The 14,162-nt window shown below is 51.7% G+C and overlaps 1 long non-coding RNA gene, 1 other non-coding gene and 1 pseudogene across 3 annotated transcripts in view; 1 reads left to right on the top strand and 2 right to left on the bottom strand.

Annotated features, from left to right (window-relative positions):
- LOC132214326 (uncharacterized) overlaps positions 1 to 1,657 on the bottom strand; it is a 78,777-nt gene extending 77,120 nt beyond the window's left edge. For both annotated transcript variants that reach the window (XR_009448262.1, XR_009448261.1), the window contains exon 1: positions 1,565 to 1,657. This is a non-coding gene — a long non-coding RNA (uncharacterized LOC132214326). The remainder of the gene's footprint in view (positions 1 to 1,564) is intronic.
- Positions 1,658 to 3,268: 1,611 nt separating this feature from the next.
- On the top strand, positions 3,269 to 3,370 carry LOC132215084 (U6 spliceosomal RNA). The gene has a single exon (XR_009448439.1). It is a non-coding gene; the product is annotated as a U6 spliceosomal RNA (small nuclear RNA).
- A 6,763-nt stretch (positions 3,371 to 10,133) lies between these two features.
- LOC132215028 (U1 spliceosomal RNA) lies at positions 10,134 to 10,277 on the bottom strand (annotated as a pseudogene).
- Between the last annotated feature and the right edge of the window lie 3,885 nt (positions 10,278 to 14,162).

Raw genomic sequence — 14,162 nt, 5'->3', positions numbered from 1 at the left:
TCTTTGGGCGAATCATGCCTCCAGCTCTAGCTTTATGTGCTTCGTTGGGGCTTAACTACCCTCCAGGTCCCCACGGGGGCATGAGAGCTGGTCCTGGCAAATCAGAACCAAGCCCGGGCTCCGCCTGGGGCTGCTGGGAAAGAGGAACTCTCTTCTGTAGCCTTCATTCAGCTGCAGGATGGAGGCCTGGAGCTGGGTGCCCGCATCTCGGCCACCACCACAGAGAATCTAAGAATGGAGTTCCCAGGGAGAGGGGGGAGAGAGAGAGAGAGAAAGAGAGAGCGAGGAAGGGTCTGACCAGACACAGCTGTGTGTAAATCGTGAGAGCCATCTGCTGTGTGTGCGGGTCAGGGCCGAGCCCCAAAGCGGTGGGTGCCCGTAGGGGAGGGTGGGGCTGTGCACTTGGTGGGCGGAAATGAAAGTGCTGGGAGGTGTGAGTGGGATGACCTGTTGCCTTGGGAGCTGTGTTGCGTGTAAATGTGATGCGGCTCTGTTGGTGGGGATATTGTTGTCTTTGTGAGTCTGTTGGCGTGTAATTGTTGGATGTAGGGACAAGGGTGAATCATCTGCTAGATGTGTGAGTGCACATGCATGTCGTGCCTCGTGGGTTGCTTGGGCATGTCCCATGGTGGTGTGACAGGCGGGTGTCCAGTGTGCGCCCATTGAGTGGATGGGCAAAGTGTGTCCAGCCCAGGTCAGGCCATGCCTTTGGTCAGTGCTCATGACTGCCCAAGGGCAGGAGGTCCTGTCCCAGGGCTCACCTGTCCTCCGTTAATTCCCAGTCACTACCTCAGCCTGGGGGCGTTGAGTGTGCCCCGCTGGGCTCCTCCCCCCTCCCCATCGGCCTTTTCAGAGCAAAGGAAGCTGCGAACTCCTAGGCAGCACAAAGCCCCTGGGTCCCAGTCACCACTTTTGTAAAGAAGGAAACGTGCTGAAGACACTTCCATCCCCGCTTCCAGACAGCCGCTTTCAGATCTGATGTGTCTTTGCTCCAAGGCCTGTGCCCTGACGTTGTTGTCACAGACCTGGGGGACATTAGAATTGGAGCAATGGCCCCACTGTGAAAGGGGTGAAAAGTGCCTGGGCCTTTGTGCGAGGCTGGGGGCAGGGGTGGGGGGCTGGCAGAGGGGAGGCAGGAAGGCCGGGAAGGGAGGAGAGGAGAGGCTGGAGGTCAGAGAGGCAGGCCAGGAGGGGCTTCCTGTCCAGAAACAGGGGGACCTGGGCAGTTATGAGGCGCCAGGGAGAGGCTGACACCAGGCACTGCGGGGATGCACGCTGGCGGGGAGGAAGGGAGGAAAGTGAGCCTCTGGGGGGGGGGGGTCTCTGTGCTGTCAGGAGGGGCTTCCCCGGCACCGCACCCCTTACCTGGCCCCCCGATCCTCTCACCTGTGTGGGAATGTGGCGCTGGAATGAAAAGTGACATGACTGTGTTGGACCCGGCTTCTCCCGTCTCCTCATGATCCCTTCATCCTCAGCCAGAGGAGGACCCCAGAGAGAAGGGCCTCCCCCTCCTGCCCTGATGGGGGGGCTGGCTGACCTGGGAGGTGTGTTCCCTGGGCCTTACCTCTGAGAGCGGAAACCCCACCATGGCAGCCAGGGCTGCCGCCCGCTGGGCAGAGCGGTGCCAAATGACTCTCCCCTCCTGAGTTCCGTGGCGGGAAACTGTGAGGAAATAAATTTCCTCTCGATATGCTGTGGCTTGGCTCCAGCAAGCTTCCCAATGGCCCATAAAATAACAGTAACATTTATTGGGCGCTTGCCTTGTGCCAAGTGCTATTAAGTCGATCTTGAAGAGAGACACTATTAGCAGCTCCATTGGCGAGAAAAGAGAGGGTAGGGGACTGCCCCTCTCGCAGGGACAGGGAAATCCCCGCGCCCAGGCTCGGAGCCCAGGCAGCCCTGGTACCTAACCACTGGGCAGCCCTGCTTCTTAGGAAAAGGTAGGTGTGTGAGGTGCAGCGAGGAGGGCGGGAGCATCTCAGAGGCTGACAGGTGTCTGTCCTTTCCTCCAATGCAACACACTCATTCCCTCGGCAGGGTCTTCGCACTGCTGTTCCCTCTGCTGGAAATCCCTCCTTCCCCTCCCCCCCCCATCTTCACGCGCTGACCCCCCTCATCACCCGCTGCAGCCCAGACGCCTTCTCCCCGGAGAAGTTGCCTGGTGCTCTGGCGGGCGTGTCATCCCAGTTGAGTTCCATCACCACGGTCACCATTCGGACACTGTAAGCCTAACGCGCTTACCCACTTGTTTCTGTGCGCAAGGCTGGGCCGTGTCTGTGTTGTTCATTTTGTACCAGTGTCCGGTGCGGAGAAGGCTGAGGGAATACAGGCCAGGAGGGCCTCTGAGGGCTGCAGGTGAGTGGGGAGCAAGCGTCCGTGTGCTGTAGAAGCACATCCAGCAGGAGAGGCTGGGGGCCTCAGGAGGGACTCGGGGAGCACAGCCCAGAGGAGGGGACTTGGCTCCCACAGGCCAGCACCCAGGGCTTCTCTGCCCGCCGACCCTCTGGGCCTGGGGAGCCCCTGTATATTCTCCATGAGAACTATGGGCTCGTCTCACAGCAAAGGAAGCACGATTTACATGTGGGTTTTGGTGTCCAATCGCAAGTTTTAAGCTTTAGTTTCTAGTCCGCAGACAAGACAAAGGAAGACATCCCCCATGCCCCAAAGGTCACCCAAAGGCGTCATATACAGCAGCCCTTTATTCCCGTCCCTTATCTCAGCCAGACATCTCCAGGGAGCTGCCCCTCAGTGGCAGTGGGGTCGTTAACCCCGTGGTCTGTCGCCAGTGACACGACCCAGCTCTGTGCTTTACATCATACTTAGCAGGGTCACAGGAGGTACACGGGGACTTGAGGGTCACGCATCTCAGACTGCCTTCCCGCCCATGTCCCGGCTGGATACAGGCACAGCCGCTCCCATCCCCTCCTCAAGCGCCACAATGCTTGTACAGATCCTCTGCAGTGGGGTGTAGACTAAGAAAGACCAGTCCAAAGTACACATCCAACAACAGGGAGCTGGTTAAGCAAACCAGAAACTGTCTAGACTAGGTTTTCTCAACCTTGGCCCGATCGACGTTTTTGGGGGGACTGTCCTGCACTGTAGGATGTTTAGCAGCCTCCTGGCCTCCATCCACCAGATGCCAATAGCACCTCCTACCCCAATGTGACACCCAGAAATGTCTCCAGACATTGCAGATTACCTGTTCAGAACCAAATCCATTGGTCCACACAATGGAATTCTGTGCAACTGTTAAGAATGACACGTAATAGTGCTCCCTTTGGCAGCACACATACTAAAATTGGAGCAATACAGAGAAGATTAGCATGGCCCCTGCGCAAGGATGACATGCAAATTTGTGTTCCATATTTTTTTTAAAAAAGACATAATAATAAAAGTAATGATAACTAACACTTACTGAGGGAACACTATGTACCAGGCCCAGTTCTGAGCTTTACACATAATTTCTTTAATCCTCACAGCATCCCCATTTTACATATGAGGAAATCGAGGCACAGAGAGTTTAGTTAACTTGACCAAGGTCACACAGCCAGTTAGATGCTCACAACATAGTGTTAAGAGAAAAAAGAGAAAATAGTACATGTAGTATGATTTCATTTTTTTGTTTGTTTAAACACACACCCCCCCATGCGCGCGCACACACGTACGTATCGCAAAATATATGTATTAACAGTGGTTCTTTCTAGGTCATGAGATTGCAAATGAATTTTATTTTAAAATTCAACAGTTTTGTTTCTCCGTAGTTTCATATGTACAACTATATTTGTATATAAGTACTTTATATATTAACATTTTATATATATACTAGAGGCACAGTGCATGAAATTCGTGCACTGGGCCGGGGGGAAGGGGTTGTCCCTCAGCCCAGCCTGACATCCCTCTCACAATCTGGGACTGCTGGCTCCTAACCACTCACCTGCCTGCCGGCCCAATGTCCCCCAACTATCCTCCCCTCCTGGCCATCCTGTGGTGGCCATCTTGTGACCACATGGGGGCGGCCATCTTGTGATGACATGAGGGTGTGAGAGCCACGTAGGCTTTTATTAGTATAGATAGTATATAAAATTCATGTTAATATTTATATAAATTATCTATATATATAAAAGCCTAAGCCACTGTTACAATGGAAGGACTGGTTGCTATGATGTGCACTGACCACCAGGAGGCAGATGCTCAACTCAGGACTTGCCCCCAGCCCGCAGGCCCCCATCACCAGTGGGGCCTGCTGGTCAATCTCCTGGTCCCTCCTCCAGGTTGGCAGGCCCCTATCACTAGATTGGGGCCAGGTCCCTGGGGCTGGGATGGGGAACCGGGGGTGGGTGGTGGCAGATGCGGGTGGCAAGGGAAGGAAGCAGTGGGGAGGTGGGGAGGTGGGGAGGCGGGGAACCTGATTATCCCTGATCACCGGCCAGGCCTAGGGACCCCACGCATGCATGAATTTTGTGCACCGGGCCTCTAGTATAATATATTATTTGTGTAACAAGAAAACATGGTCTCATCTCCGGTCTTGGAGGTGAGGTGTCTTCAGCCCTATGTCAAGCCCAGGTGACAGGCAGGGGTGCCAGTGCAGCACTGAGGGTTTGGGGTGATTCTGGGGTTTTGTCTGGACTTGAGGTTAGAATGGACTTCACCAGAGACCCGGGGACCCTTCCCAGAAGCCTAAACTTTTTGGTCCTTTCCAGAAGGTGGTGAGGTGAGGACGCTCTACACTTCACATGTACAGAATATGAAAGAGCACAGCCTGGCTGAACTGCCCTCCGGAGATGCTCTGTGGGGCGAGTGAAGAGGGCCGAGCAGCCCAGCAGGGCAGGGGGGTTGTGCGGGGGGGGGGGGGGTGGGGGGTGGGGCGGCGGAAGCAAACAGACAGCCGCTCAACAACGTGAGCCTGATCCTTTTTAAAACAATTTTAAATAACACCCAATGCGATCATTTCATGAGTAAACGATGCTATAAATAGCATATCTTCTTATTCCTAAAATACCCAAACCAGCCCACATTTCTAAGGGGAGTTTTGAAATGTAAAACAATGATTCTTAAGGCACGACAAATCCAAATATGAACAGAAACAGCTCAGAGGCTGAAATAGAAAACTGGAGCTGAGCCCCACTCAGCTTGCCCCAGCCCTTCATCCAGGCCCAGTGTCTTTGGTCCTCAGGTGGGGTCACATCGCTGTGAAGGGCAGGGGTGGTGCTGGAGGGAGGGCCCGGGGGTCTGGAGCCTAGTGCCTGGCACAAGGTCTGCATTCTATGACCCGCGACTGCCACGATCACAGGCTGGTGGCCTCCACTTAGTTGTCTCCGTCTGTACTCAGGTCAGTTTGCAATAGGCGTATTCATTTTAGAATCAGAAAAGAGAAAAAGACCGTCATGAAACAAAGAAAGGTGAGGACTGACAGGTGACGACTGATCTCAGGGTGCAAAGGAGCCATAGATGCTTTGTTGATGCCACAGCTGTGGGGTCTGGAATTTAACCTGCAGTTAGTGAGGCTGAGAGAGGGAGGTGGGCGCACCCACAGGTTTCCTGACTCAGAATTTCCTGCCTTTGAGCCCACCCACCTGTCCCCAGTTTACAGATCGAAGGGAAACCCCAGGATCCCAACCCCCTGCACACACGCCCACTCCTGTGAGCAGACCTGCAGGGAGGGCTGGGGCTGGGGGTTTACCGGAGCTGCCCAGCCTCCCCCTCACAGCTATTTCAGTTTGGGATGGTGAGAAAGTTCTGGAGATGATAGCAGTCATGGTTGCACAACAATGTGAATGTACGTAACACCACTGAACAGTACACTTGAAAATGGGTGAGGTAAATAAGTACATTTCATGTTATTTATATCTTACCACAGTGAGGTAAGGACCATTAAACATCTCCCAGTGCAGAGACCATTTTCCTTGTTTTGCAGAGAAATAAATTGAGGCTCAGAGAGGCGAAAAAGGGTCATTTCTTTTATAATCATTTAAAAAAATCTCTATTGTTGAAGGTATCATGTGTCTCCTTTTTCCCCCCACATTGATCCCTTCTAGCACCTCCTGTCCCCCCTGCCCATGCCTTCACCACACTATTGTCTGTGTCATGGGTTATGCATATATGCATGCAAGTTCTTTGGTTGATCTCTTCTCACCCACCCACCTACCCCCTTAAATCTTTTTTGATACCTGAAGTATAGCAGGTATTCTTGAATTTAAACATTACAGATAAAGTGAAACCCCCTTCAGACCACCCTCCTTAACCACATCCCCTCCCAGGGGGTAACCACAGCAAAATCATTTGGTGTGAATTCTTCTAGATCTTTTTTTAGATTTACAGAAATGGAACCATTCTGTACCAATTTTAGAGCTTACCCTTAACACTTACTTATTCTATTTCTTAGAGATCTCTCCATTTCAGTTCATATGAGCTACCTCCTTCTTTGAAACAGCTGTGCAGTAAGTCTTAGAATGCCCGGAGTTATGCACTATGTGTTAATCACTCCCTGACCCTCGGACACTTAGGTTGTGTTCAGTTGTTTGGCTATTTAGACCAGTGATGGTGAACCTATGACACGCGTGTCAGAGGTGACACGCGAACTCATTTTTTTGGTTGATTTTTCTTTGTTAAATGGCATTTAAGTATATAAAATAAATATCAAAAATATAAATCTTTGTTTTACTATGGCTGCAAATATCAAAAAATTTCTATATGTGACACGGCACCAGAGTTAAGTTAGGGTTTTTCAAAATGCTGGACATGCCGAGCTCAAAAGGTTCGCCATCACTGATTTAGACCATCCAGCATAAATTCTTCTTCGTACACATGTAGAAGAGGTTCTTTAGGAAATAGTTATTACTTATTTATTTATTAAGGTTGCAAACACATATAAATGAAAGCCAATACAATGGTTGGCATTTATTGGTGCTCAGGGAATGCTGAATATTTCCCCCTCATCATCTCTCATGTTGTTCCTCCCTCAGTCAACCCTGTGAGGAAGTCCAGTCACTATCCACAGATGAGGGAAAGGTCCAGAAACTGGGAGTAATTTGCCCTGGAAAATGGCACAGAGCCCGGGGCCTTCAAGTGGGCTGGTCTGAGAGAGGGAGGTGGTGGGACCACAAACCTGAGTTTGTGGTCTCCTGGAGATCCCGTTCTCACTGGGTCCCCGATCTAACATAGGTCTGGAGTGTTGTGGGCACTAGCAAATGCTTGTCCCCCCCCCAATATTTTTATTGATTTCAGAGATGAAGGGAGAAGTAAAGAGAGATAGAAACATCAATGATGAGAGAGAATCATCGACTGGCTGCCTCCTGCACGCCCCTCACTGGGGATTGAGCCTGCAACCCGGGCATGTGCGCTGATCAGGAATCAAACTGTGGCCTCCTGGTTCCTAGGTTAATGCCCAACCACTGAGCCATGCCAGGTGGGTACAAATGCTTTTTGAATGAGCAAATGGAGGAGTGGATAGGGTGTGGAGGCCTGTGTAGCCAGCCTGTGTTCACTCCTGTTTTTCACTGTGCTACTTGCTGCCCCTGCCCTGGACCCCATCAGGAAGGAAAGTCAGATGCTACCAGTCTCTCCAATCTCATTCTCAGCCAACTCACAGCATGTGCCTCAGCGTTGCCCACTGGAGGGTGATCTCTCCACTGGACCCCTGAGCCCCTGCCCTGACACAGCCCCCGTTCCCAGACACTGACCAGACACCCGGGGCCTTCAACACTCAGCCCAGCCCAGGTACCCCCAGAGCGCTTATCCCCCTCTGCTATATACTTACTTTCTTTTTTAAAGTTAAAATGGCCATTATTCTCTTTGAAAATGCTACCCTGGCCCGGCCGGCGTGGCTTAGTGGTTGAGCGTTGACGTGTGAACCAGGAGGTCACGATGTGATTCCTGGTCAGGGCACATGCCCCGGTTGCAGGCTCAATCCTCAGTGAGGGGCGTGTAGGAGGCAGCCGATTGATGATTCTCTCTCATCATTGATGTTTCTATCTCTCTCTCCTGCTCCCTTCCTCTCTGAAATTGATAATAATATACTTTTAAAAAGTATACCTTGTGCCTGTTCAATACAGATGAAGAGGCCTACGGGCAGAGAGGTCACGTGACTTGCCCAGGGTCCCAGCCAGCGAGACAGCAGTCACAACCCGGTGGGTATAGGCCAATGTCCTTGCCGCTACACTCAGATAATGTCTGAGATAAACCTGGAGGCTCACTTGTTATCAAATGGGAGTCCCACCGGATCCAGAGCTGGGAGTAACAGTCACCATTTGTTTCCTGATACCAGCTCTGCCCCCAGAACCACGAAGAATAAATCCCACCCCCCACTCGAGCCGTGGGTTCAAGTGCCTGAGTGGTCAAGGCTGCAATTACTAGGTTCAGTGGACCCTCTCATCCCCTGAGTCCCCGGGGCTCCGTCTGGTCTTCTCCATTCTAAGAAATCAGAGGATTGTCTATGAAGATGCCTTTTTATTCTTTGAACTTGAATCTATCACTTTAATCTGTTAATCTACCTCTTTAATGGCATTACATGAGGTTTATAATCATACTGAGAATTTATTAATTTTTCTATTCCTTGGATGGCCAAATAGATAGAGTGGAAGTCATCCATTTTATTAGGAAATGGAGCCCTTAAAAAAAGTCTTTGAACTTTCCTTTTCCTGCCTTCTGCTATCATTTCCTGCCCCTAGATTGCAAACAAAGGTGAGTACAGAAACGCATGGAAAAATGTGACGATGAACTAATATTTACAAAACCAAAAGCATGTGTTCAAAACAGATTCTGGTCTCTTCAGAATATAAACATATTTTGCGAATTCACATTTTAATGCCTATTTGCAATGTTACCAATCTTTACATGCAGTGGGGGAAAAACTATATGGAAATTGATTGAATCATCACTTGAATAGAAAACAATGATAAAGTGTGAAATACAGATAAAGTTCATTAAAAATTGATACTAATTTGTTTATAAAAATAAGACTTGCTAAATAAATCTAGAGTAATTCATTTTGAATTGGAAACTATTGTCTTTCTGTTGCGTAATAACTACCTTATCTTGAAAAAGAGCTTTATTGGTCAAACAATAAAGTATATTGTTATCTTAAAAAAGAAAAAATAGAAGTATGTGCACACATCACAATGTGGATGAACCTTGAAAACATTACGCTAAGTGAAAGAAGCCAGACACAAAAGGACAAATATAGTATGTTTCCTTTTATATTAATTGCCCAGAATAGGCAAATCCATATAGAGTGAGAATAGATTAGTGGTTGCCAGGGACTAGGAAGAGAGGAGGAAGGAAAGTGACTGCTAATGGGCGTGGGGTTTATTTTGGGGGCGATGAAAATGTTCTGGAATTAGATAATGATGCACAGTTTTGTGAATATGCTAAAAATGCTAAATTATACACTACAAAATGTGTGAATGTTATGTTATGTGAATGATATCTCAATAAAAACAAATAAAGAGAAGTATATCACAGGATAGAAGTGTCACCCCGAAGGGGAAGCAGGGTGCGGACAGGTATGTCTCTGTGGGGCGGCCTCCCAGAGAGGAGGCACCAGCCGAGCCTGGATTTAAAGGACAGTGGGGTTCATCAGACTGTGGGAAGGAAGGGCTTTCTAAGCAGAGGGAGCAGCATGCGCAGAGGCTGCTCTCAAAGACAGGAAATAGTGTGTTGTACTCTGGTCACCTCCAGTCCTCTGGTCGCTATGGGCATAAATCTTGGTGCCTAAACTCAGAGTCATGTTTTATTAGTCATTTCTCACTGTGAGCCCCATTCCTCCAGGCTGCACAAAAGTTCTGTGAGATGCTCCCGGGTCCTATACTTGGTCAAAACTCGAGGTCAGCCACCAGTTCCCATAGTTTAGTATGGAGATGCCTTTGTCCCCATCCTCTCCCTGCCTCTGTGCTAGGCCAGGAACCCAGTGCGGATGTTCCCATGCCTGATGCACCATGGGAGCCACGCCTCCCAGCGTCTTCTTGTCTCTACACACCCTTCCCAGAAGCAGGGCGGGCTCCTGCTGCAGAGGCCTCCCATCTCCTGCCGAAAGAATCACGTTCTGGTCTCAGAGCAGTTGATGTAGGGGATGGACATTTGTAAACCACTTCCTTTAGCTCTTCTGTAAACTCCCCAAATGGTCCTCAAATTTTCTTCAGGGGTGAGCATGAACGCAGGCCCCCCTGCCACAGATTATGCAATAGAGTTTCCCACATTTAGGGAAATTGCAGGGGTCAGCACATCCGAGTGCAAGGGATAAGACTCACCTGGGAAAACCACCTTCACAATCAGGTAAGTATGTCCTCAATTTTTGAGCAAAGACCCAGCAAGACTATCAGACTACTCCTGCTTGAATGGGAGGAAGAAAAAGGAGATGCCATAAAGAGAAAAAAGAAAAAATTAATATTCCAAAGGATCCGGCGTTATAAGAGGTCACAGTGTCTGATTGATGGGCTCAGTAAGGCCACCTCAAGGGTGCAGGGCCCACTTGAGGGTCCCTCTGAGTAGGAACGTTTGGCTTCCCAGGTCCAAGAGCGCCAAGAGGACTGCCAGGCAGAGCAGGTGAAAATGGCAGGGCGCCCAGCAGGAGGCTGGCCTGTTACCTTGGCCCTTTGTCGGGTTGGGTGGCGGGAGCCATTGGAAGGGTCAGCGGTAGCAGAAGCTGTCAGCCTCTGGACGGACAGGGGACAGGACAGAGAGGGCTTGCAGGTGGCAGGTGGGGCCGGAGCTTCCTCCGAGGAAGAGGGGGTCGGGAGAGTGAGGCTGGATCTCCAAGCTGTTCCCACACACACGTGATGGGGGGAGAGCAGGGAGAACCAGAACACAGAGGTGAAAACAGTTGCGGGGTCAGCTGGCCAGGTCACCCACGTTACTTTGTGGGGAGGATGTTTATTTAAGGAAAATCACTATGTTTACTCAAAGCTTTGGGCTGCGGCCCTTGGGTGGAATTATCAGTGAAAGCTGGGCTGTTAATCAATGGGGGGAGGGCCTGGTGACAGCCTTCTTTTCAGGGAGAGTGGGAGGGACAGAGGGGAGGGGGAGGATGGGAGAAAAGGGGGTGGCCGGGCCCAGCCCTGTGGGAATAACTCTGATCTCAGGAGCCGGAAGGTCGCGTGGGAAGTGGCCTTGAGGTGGCGCCAGGGGTGGGAGAGGAGCAGAGCGTGGCGTTTCCATGGCACAGGAGTCATGGGACAGAGCTGGACGGAAATCACACTTGGGGATGCTCCCTGGCCAAGGCCAGGTTGCCCGAGGAGGAAGGATAAACTTCCTGGATGGACACCCAGACGCCAAGCCCTGGGGAAGAGGGCAGGGGTGGGGGCTGTGGTGTTGTGGGGCAGTGGGGTCTCTCCAGGCCATTGCCAGAACCTTGGACAAAGCCTGGACAGAGCATGTGCGCTGCGTCAGGAGCGGGAGGGGGGGCTGGGCCAGAGGCATGGCCCTCAGTGACTTCCCATTTGCCCTCAACGCCACTCAGCAGCCGGCTGGGTGAAGAGAGGGCTGTGTGCTGGCCCCACTGGTGAGCAGGCTGGGCAGTGGGTAGGAGCTGATAGGGTGCTGCATGAGCCATGCACAGGCTTGAGAGGAGCCTCAGGGCTGGGAGGGCAGCTGGTCAGAGAGAGGACAGATGGAGGAGATGCCCAGCATGTGTGCCTGGGGCCTGGCAACTGAGGCCACGTCCCTGAGCATGGCATGGCAGAAGATCTCTTTATAGGGGACTCAGGAGAGAGCAGGGCTGCTCTCACTGGCCATCTGATCTATAGTTTGGAACAACTGCCCCGTGAGAACATAAGAAGTGATGGAAGGAAGAAAGGAAGGAAGGGAGGGAGGCGGGAAGGGAGAGAGAAGGGAGGGAGGGAGGGAGGGAGGGAGGAGGGAAGGGAGTCAAGGAGAAAGGACTTCTCCTAATGATGACATCAGTAGCAGCTACCTCATCATGGTGTGGGAGAAGGTACATGTGAAACACCAGGCCCAGGACACACTAAGTGCTTGGTAAATGCCCCTGGTTATGGTTATGACTGCCTTTCTTACATCCAGGCTCTCCTCTTCCCTCGCCCACACTCCACTCACGCCCCACAGGCTATAGAACAACCAATTATGGGAACATTCGACTCGCTGCCACGGGTTCACAGGGCCTCAGGGCCCTTTTCCACCACTTTAGTTGTGTTATCTTGGGCTACCTACTTAACCTCTCTGTGCCTCAGTTTCCTTATGTGCAAGACGAGGATGGTAAGGGTATCTTATAGTATCATAAGGATGAAGAGATTAGCACACGTAAAGTATTTAGCATAGGGCCTTGGCCCAGAGCAAACACTAGATGACGGTTACTGTGGTGGCGGTGGTGGGCGGGGCTGCGGGATTGGTCCTCCCTGTGCTCCAAGGTGAGGTTCCCTATACGTGGATCTGCCAGGCTGGGCAGTGGGGCCACAGGCAGCGGCCAGACTCTGCCCTGCGGGACGTGGAGTGGCGATAACATCAGCTCTCACTGAGCCTGGAGACGAAGCTGCAGGAGGCTACTCGAGGTGGGATTTGTGTTCCAGCTCTGGGCTGGCAAGGACAGAAGAAGATCCCTGCAGCCTCCCACCCTCCATTCTCCCGACTTCCTGGGCAGATCCCGCATCTCAACCATGAAAGGTCATGACAGGTAAAGCCAGGCGATCTCTTCAGATAGCAGGCCCCCGAGATGCTTCCTGCTCCATGAAGCAGTTTCTTCTACAAGAATACAGAAAGGGAATCAAGCAACCGACCTGCCCCTTCTGTGCATCTTAAAAACCATACAAACATCATGAAATGGGGTTAAGCATCCGGTCAGGTGTCCTTTGAGGGAACGGAGAACGGGATTCTGTTCTTTTTAAGGGAAGGGGCGCCTCTCAAGGAGTTTTCTGTGGTGGTGAGTTGGCAGCTGGCAGGTGGGGGAGGGCAGCCAATGGGGCCCATCTGGCTGGGGGGAGGGGTGAAGGAAGAGGCGTGGGTGTTTCTTGTCCATCACCACCTGCAATCTCACCACCACTCTGTGTGTGGCCCCGTCCTGGCCCGCCCACCCTCACTGGCACACTGGACTCCAGTGGGTGGAAATATTGGAAGATTCCTCACTTGCTCTCTCACTTTTGTTGTCTCTTCCTGGATTAACCCCAATCTTAGATTCCCCCAAATAGAGCCTGAATGAGGACTTGGGTGCAGGTAATTTACGTGGAAGGTGATCCTGGGAGTGAGGGATGGGGAAAGCGAGATGGGAAAGGAGGAAAACCCGTAGACGGGTGTGTTATCAAGCTGGCCCCTGGGAAGCGGGGCTCAGCTCCCCTGGAAGCACCTGAGAAGTCTTCAGCAGGCTAGCCAGAATTTCCACCTACTGGCTCTGTCCCCCACTGCTGGGAATGAATTTCTGCTGCTGGCCTAGGCTCTCCTGTGGACCCTGCTGGCACCTGCAGTGTGGGAGAGAGAGCCTTGGGGCAGGAGCTAGAGGCAGGGGCAGGCTGGTGGGGCAGTGTCCGCTGCAGCTGTGGGGGGAGCAGAATGGCCCAGGCCCTGCAGGATGGGCACCAGAAGCCGTCCTATGCCCCTCAGGGCACTGCTCATCTTGGTGTTCCTAGTAAATGCTTAGGAATGACCAGGCCACCAGGGTACAGAGAGCCCAGCGACCCAGCAATGGTGGGGTCTCCAGCTGAGAACTCTAGACTCCTGACTTTCCCTCCAGTGGGGCTGGGGGATCTCCTCCCTGCTACCCATCCCCTAGCTACTCATCAGCTCAGAGCCTCTTCAGAAACTAGACTCCACGGAGTGAAGGCACTGGACACTTTCCAGGGATCAGGCACGAGGAGGAAGTAGAATTGCTGAATCAGATAGCAACCCCCAACTACAGAGTCTCTCCATGCAAGACTCAAATTCTAGGCAGAGTGTCTGCTTGGCCTTACTCAAGTCATGTGAGCACTCCATGGCCAGGAAAGAGTGAGGCACTTGGTGGACAGTCCCACCACACAATCCAATGGGAGAAGAGTGCTCCTCAAAGCAAAGTTGGGGTGCTGTTCCCAGCAGAAGTGTTGGTGGATGAGGGCAGCCCAGAACTGCAGGCTATAACATTGGGAATAACAGCTAACCTTTCCACTCCATGGAGTTGTGCGGCTCCCACAAAATCATGTGTGTGGCAGAACTTTAAAAAATATGAGATGCCCTCGAAATAGATATTCATG

The sequence above is a fragment of the Myotis daubentonii genome, chromosome 13, assembly GCF_963259705.1.
Source record: "Myotis daubentonii chromosome 13, mMyoDau2.1, whole genome shotgun sequence".
Classification (NCBI taxonomy): Eukaryota; Metazoa; Chordata; class Mammalia; order Chiroptera; family Vespertilionidae; genus Myotis; species Myotis daubentonii.
This window is presented reverse-complemented; position numbering and strand designations above follow the sequence as displayed.